At 37.2% G+C, this 6880-nt stretch overlaps 1 non-coding gene across 1 annotated transcript; it reads left to right on the top strand.

The window, feature by feature from the left end:
• The first annotated feature begins 5141 nt into the window (after window positions 1-5141).
• Window positions 5142-5214, top strand: Trnak-uuu (transfer RNA lysine (anticodon UUU)). Its single transcript has one exon. It is a non-coding gene; the product is annotated as a tRNA-Lys (tRNA).
• The last annotated feature ends 1666 nt before the right edge of the window (window positions 5215-6880 follow it).

The following is a 6880-nucleotide window of genomic DNA, read 5'->3' on the forward strand; positions in this document are numbered from 1 at the left end:
TCTCTTATCAGTTTTTTGCAGGAAATCACGGTTAGGCCTAACATCAACTGAAGTCTCCAGGAAGAAGATGGGGCCCCACAACAACAACAATTCCACGTGGACAATAATAACATCACTAAGCTGACAAACATCATCTACAGATCAGCTTTGAACTACAAAGTGCTCAGAGCAATTTTGAGAAGAGCTAGCTGAGATGATCCAGTCTCAAAGACTACTTGAATAAGGATTTGAGATAAACCCTGAATTTTGGCATTATACACAGACTGGATAACGAAGGATATATTTACCTTTCCTAGAATTTGACAATTAACCTAAAATTTTTCTTTCAGGATAAAGATACCTTCACCCATACCCAGCAGGAAGCAATTTCAAGAATACGACGCCCACATTCCCAAAGAGGTGGTGTGGGGCGGTTGTTTTTTTTGGTCTTTTAATGGGTTTTGGGTCTGGGATAATTTTCATTGATTAGGGGGGTTGGTTACAAGTTGTTGTCAAGGGTTAGGAAAAAGGCTAAGCAAAGGAGATTAGATTTAAGGTTCTTATTAAAAAAAAAAAAAGAAAGAAAGAAAAGAAAAATGTAAATACTTTACATTGGATTAGATTGTTTTATATTGTATACAAATTATATATATTGAAATTGATATTATTAGAAAATGTTATATATATTTTTCTAATTGTACCGTTCATCTAACAATGTAATGCAATTTTCTGATCCTTGAATGTTATTACCAACTATTAGGATATAAAGAAATGAAAGTTAGTAGTTAGATATTATAATAGAACTTGTAGTTATATTAGGTATGTTTTCAAGATTGAGTAGATATATTTTAGATAGACAGGTTATCTTCAAACCCTTCAGAGATCTACAGAATATGGCATTTAAAATGTTTTAATAACTTAGAAAATTTTTCTTTTTTGTTATGACTATGAGACATGTTGGCTCCTGGCAGTACCAATCTACTTCAGAGAAAATATGGGCATTGAAGAAACTGCATATGGAGTTAACTTTCATTGTGGCAAAAGTTAGCCACTGGACAACAAAGTATCCTCGAATCAACAGGACAAAATGGACAGACAGGACATAAAACAAAGGATTACTGATTCTTGCCAAAACAAGTGTGGTTATGGCTTTATCAAAAGGCATCTTCAGAGGCCAGGACAATATGGCACCATCCCTGAAGTGGCCTTCGCAATTCAGAAAAGGTACAGTGCCCTTTTCTTCTAAGGCAGCTGAACAGGCAGTGGGCCGATGGCCTCTGATGTGCAATGGAACAGCAGCTGAAACAGTTATTCTTGAAGAGTAACTAAGCTCACACCTCTCAATAGTAGACTGGCATTTGATAGAGGGATATGGAGAAGAATGGGATGCTGAGATGAAGTCATATATACACAGCCAAGAAGAATGGACAGCTGAATTAAAAAACCATCAACAATTTCCAGAATTTAAAATCCTGAATCATGACATGACACTAGTGGAATTCAGGTGTTTCTGGTACATGGATTACTCTCACTCAATGTGAGGTTGAACTGTTGACCTTGTGTACATCCTACTTCACAAATGAGTCTGTCAGATATGCTAAGCCTATAGGCTGAAGATGATGCCCCAGCACTGCGGAGAAACCTCAGGTGACTGTCCAGACAGCTGGTTGTTTCTGTCAACTCACAAATTTTTTGGAAGTTGCTTGCATGCACTTCCTATTTTTATTTTTGTTAGCTAATATTATTTCCTTCTTGGGTCTCTGAGGGAGTTGAAGATTAGTTAGTTATAGTTGAAGGTTAGTTAGTTATAGTTGAAGATTAATTAGGATACATTTTGGACTTACCAAAATAGGATAGATAATGAAATTATTTTCTCTGAATTTGTCAAATACAAATGGACTAGACATTGTTTAGGTATTTATTACTTGTATATATTGTATATAGTTATTGTCCTTTTGTATATAGTTTTTCTTATATTAGTTATAAGCTTTTTCTTTTTTTCCTTTTTATTAAAATAGAAAAGGGGAAATATGGTGATATTTTATTTGTATTAAAATGTTATTTGTATGTTAATAAATAAAGTTGCCCGGGGGTCAGAGCTATTAGCAAGCCATAGGAAAGCAGGGCAGTGGTAGCGTATGCTTGTAATTCCAGCACTTGGTAGGCAGAGCTGGGTAAGTCTCTGTGTGTTCAGGGATACAGCCATTATTGGATACACATGCCTTTAATCTTAATACCAATCATGGAAAACCTGGAGGCCTATACAGACAGGCCGTGAGGAGGCAGTCATGTGGTTGGGTTTACAACCAATGAGAAGGCAGGACAGGAACTCTATATAAAAACTTTTACACAGGGGTAGCTCTGGTTCAGAGAGGTAGGATCACCACAGGAGGAAGGGTAAGGTTTTAGCTCTTAGCTCTGACCTCTTGGCTTTCTTCTTTGCATTGGTTCTGTGTTTCTTATTTAATAAGAAGGTTGGATACATCTACATATGACATCTAGTCTATTTGGTAAAATTAAAGAAAATATTCTATCTATCCTATATTTGTGAGTCTAAAGTTTTATATCTTATCTTTTATCATAACTAAGGAAATTATAATTATCTAGTCTAGTCTTCAACTACATTAAAGACCTCAGAAGGATATAATATTACTTGAGAAATGGGAGAAGGATGCAAGCAACTTTCAGGAGTCTTGTGAGAGTAGACAGAAACAGCTGGCAGGCTGGATGGTCATCCAAAATTTCTCTGTAAAGTTGGGGCATCTATCTTTAGCGCACAGGCCTAGAGTCTCTCAGCCACTTCTCTCTGTGTCCTGTAGAATGTCTGGCAGTTTCCTCTGTGAAGCAGGAACCTGAAGGACCATTTTGTCTTGCAAAGTTCAGTGGTCACCTTCCTATGGGTCCCTCATGTCCAATCAATCAAGCAGTCCAGGCAAGAACAGTTTCTTGCTCAAATGGCTGTTTTTTGCCAAGAAGAAGAAGAAGAGGAAGAAGAAGAAGAAGAAGAAGAAGAAGAAGAAGAAGAAGAAGAAGAAGAAGAAGAAGAAGAAGAAGATTGTAACTAGAGTTTTCCTGCCTTGCCCACAGTCAGGACAAATCTCTGTCACCCGCCAGTCCCATAGCCACTCAGACCCAACCAAGTAAACACAGAGACTTACATTGCTTACAAACTGTATGGCCGTGGCAGACTTCTTGTTAACTGTTCTTATATCTTAAATTAACCCATTTCTATAAATCTATACCTTGCCATGTGGCTTGTGGCTTACCGGCATCTTCACATGCTGCTTGTCCTGGTGGTGGCTGGCAGTGTCTTCCTTCCACCTTCCTGTTCTCTCAATTCTCCTCTCTGTTAGTCCTGCCTATACTTCCTGCCTAGCCACTGGCCAATCAATGTTTTATTTATTGACCAATCAGAGTAATTTGACATACAGACCATCCCACAGCAGAAGTTAAACTCTATATAGAGTGTCTTCAATGCCCATCCTCCTCTCTGAAGTAAATTGGTGTTGCCAGGAGCAGACATGTCTCACTGTCCAGAAAGTCTAAATTTTTAAAACATTTTAAATATCATATTCTGTAGGTCTTTGAAGTGTTTGAAAATTACCTATCTAATTGAATCATATCTATGTATACCTAGAAAACTTAACATGACTATAAGTTTGACTATCATAGAAGACTAATTATTAATCTGTATTTTTAAATTATCTATTACAATCTAAATGAGTTACATAAATATAATACCTCAAATGAGAGTAGAAATATATATACAGTATAACAAAATTAAACTTGTATCAATAAACTAAAATCCATAACAATGTAAAGCATTTTTAAACAAGTTGTTGCTCTTTAAAAGTAGGTTCATTAATCTACCCTTTCATCCTATTATATCTATACTATTCCCTTTTTTTCTTTAGAAAGCAATTGTATTTATAATCAACCTGCTTTAAATAAAAATATTGGTTTTTCTCTGTCCCATACCAGAGGGCTCTTCTAATATGGGACAGAAGAATCTCTCAAACTTTTAGCAATATGCTTGGGCTTAAAGAAGGAGTGAGCTAATTCCATCTCCAAAGCCAGCTTGGTGTATTTGGGAATTTGGGCATAGCTTCTCATATTACTTCCTGCTGGATGAGGGCACTGTATTCTTATGGGGACATAAAGAAAATTTTAGGATTATGGAGTAGTCCATGTACCATATGAACCTGAATCCCACTAGTGTCCTGTCATGATTCAGGATTTTAAATTCTGGAAATTGTTGACATTTTTGGAACTCAGCTGTCCATTCTTCTTGGCTTGTTGGTGGCTTCATCTTAGCATCCCATTCTTCTCCACATCCCATTCTTCTCAGTTTGTGGGTGGCTTCATCTCTTTTATTAAATGCCAATCTATCATTGGGAGGTTAGACTCCATCAGCCAAGTTACTCTTTCAAAAATAACTGTTTCAGCTACTGTTCCACTGCATACCAGAAGCCATTGGTCCACTGCCTGTTCAACTGCCTTCAAAGAAAGGGGCACTGTACCTTTTCTGGATTGCAAAGGACACTTCAGCAATGGTGCCATATTGTCCTGGCCTCAGAGGATGCCTGTTGCTAAAGCCACAACCACACTTGTCTTGGCAAGAATCGGTAGTCCTTTGTTTCATATCCTGTCTGTCCATTTTGTCCTGTTTTTCAGCAGCTGATTCGAGGACACTTTGTTGTCCAGTGGCTAAATTGTGCCACAATGAAAGTTAACTCCATATACAGTTTTCTTCAATGCCCATATCTTCTCTGAAGTAGATTGGTGCTGCCAGGAGCCCACATGTCTCATAGTTATAAAAAAGAAAAAAAAAACTAAGTTATTAAAGTATTTTGAATGCCATATTCTGAAGCTCTCTGAAAGGTTTGAAGATGACCTATCTAAAATGTATCTGCTTGACCTTGAAAACATACCTAATATGACTACAACTTCAATTGTAATATCTAACTACTAACTTTCATTTCTTTATATCCTAATAGTTGGTAATAATAACATTCAAGAATTAGCAAATTGCATTACATTGGTAAATGAACTGTATAAGTACAATGTCTTGAACATGATTAGAAACATACGTATAGCATTTTCTAACAATCTCAATCTCAATATATATAATTTGTATACAATATACAAAAATCCAATCCAGTGCCTGGCTAGCTCAGTTGGTAGAGCATGAGACTTTTAATCTCAGGGTCATAGGTTTAAGCCCCACATTGGGTGCCATTTGTAGCCAAAGTTTTCCTGTGTCCACCTGGCTCCTGCAGCCACTCAGACCCAAGTAAACACACAGAGATTTATATTACTTATAAACTGTATGGCTGTGGCAGGCTTCTTGCTATCTAGTTCTTATATCTTAAATTAACACATTTCTATTAATCTATAAGTTGCCATATGGCTTTGGCTTACCAGTACTTTACATCTTGATTCTCATGGCAGCAGTGGCTGGCAGTGTCTCCTGCCTCCGCCTTCCACTCCCAGAATTCTCCTCTCTCCTTATCCCACCTATACTATACTTCCTGCCTGGCTACTGACCAATCAGCATTTTATTTATCATTCAATTAGAGAAACACATTCACAGCATACAGAAAGACATCCCCAGCACCCAACAAGGCAAAATTTTCTTTCCTTCTTCAAACATTCTTTCTAAGGTATCTGCATTTGAATCAGCTAGTAAAATATCATCCAAGTAATGATAAATTATAGATTTCGGAAGGTGTTTATGTATTACTTCCAACAGCTGTCATACAAAATATTGGTACAGGGTTTGGCTATTTAACATTCCCTGTAGGAGAACTGTAGCTAGAGTTTTCCTGCCTGGCCCACAGTCAGGACAAATCTCTCTCACCTGCCAGTCCCACAGCCGCTCAGATCCGACCAAGTAAATACAGAGACTTATGTTGTTTACAAACTGTATGGCAGTGGCAGGCTTCTTGTTAACTGTTCTTACAGCTTAAATTAATCCATTTCTATAAATCTATACCTTGCCATGTGGCTTGTGGCTTACCGGCATCTTCACATGCTGTTTGTCATCATGGCAGCTGGCAATGTCTCTCTGACTCAGCCTTCCACTTCCCAGCTTTATTCTCCTCCTTGTCCCACCTATACTTCCTGCCTAGCCAATGGCCAATCAGTGTTTTATTTACCAACCAATCAGAGCAACACATTTGCCATACAGAACATCCCACAGCACTTCCCCTTTTCTTTTTTTTCTTTCTTTTTTTTTTCTTTTTTTTTTTTTCAAAAAGGAAGGTTTAACCTTAACAAAGTAAAATTACATATAATTTGGGAATTTGGGCATAGCTTCTCTTACTACTTCTGGCTGGAGGGGGGTGCTGTATCTTATGGAGATACAAAGAAAATTTTAGGATTATGGAATAGTCCATGAGGGTGTATCGTCTGAGCCAGATGCCTTCAAACCATTCTGGATGTTGGATCATCTGGGCCATGGTGTCATCGGAGACCTTTCAGGGGGTCTTGGCTGGTCAAACCTGATGTATCTTAATCTGGAACAAATCCATAGCCTCTGGCTTTCTGTGGGAACAAAAGCAGAGACTCTTTTCCAAAGCAACATATCCTTATATCCAAATTTTGAAGTCAAGGTATCTTTAGAATATACATATTGGTTTAACTCAACATCTTTTACGATCAAATGTTTTTCTGCAGTTAAAAATCCCAAACACAACACAATCTAGATTCTCTGTGTAATATTTATCTTTCCATGGCTTATTTTTTATATTAATTTTACTGTCTCTTTAAAGACTTTATTTTTTAAAACTATGCATTTGTTTCTATAACTGTATATATCACCTTTTGTGTCTCTTTCAAGCCTACGTATATTTTACACACATTGTAAACTATTATATCTGAATCTGTCTTATTGTGAATC

Source organism: Peromyscus californicus, unplaced genomic scaffold (genome assembly GCF_007827085.1).
Source record: "Peromyscus californicus insignis strain IS unplaced genomic scaffold, ASM782708v3 Scaffold_6__1_contigs__length_162567912, whole genome shotgun sequence".
NCBI lineage: Eukaryota > Metazoa > Chordata > Mammalia > Rodentia > Cricetidae > Peromyscus > Peromyscus californicus.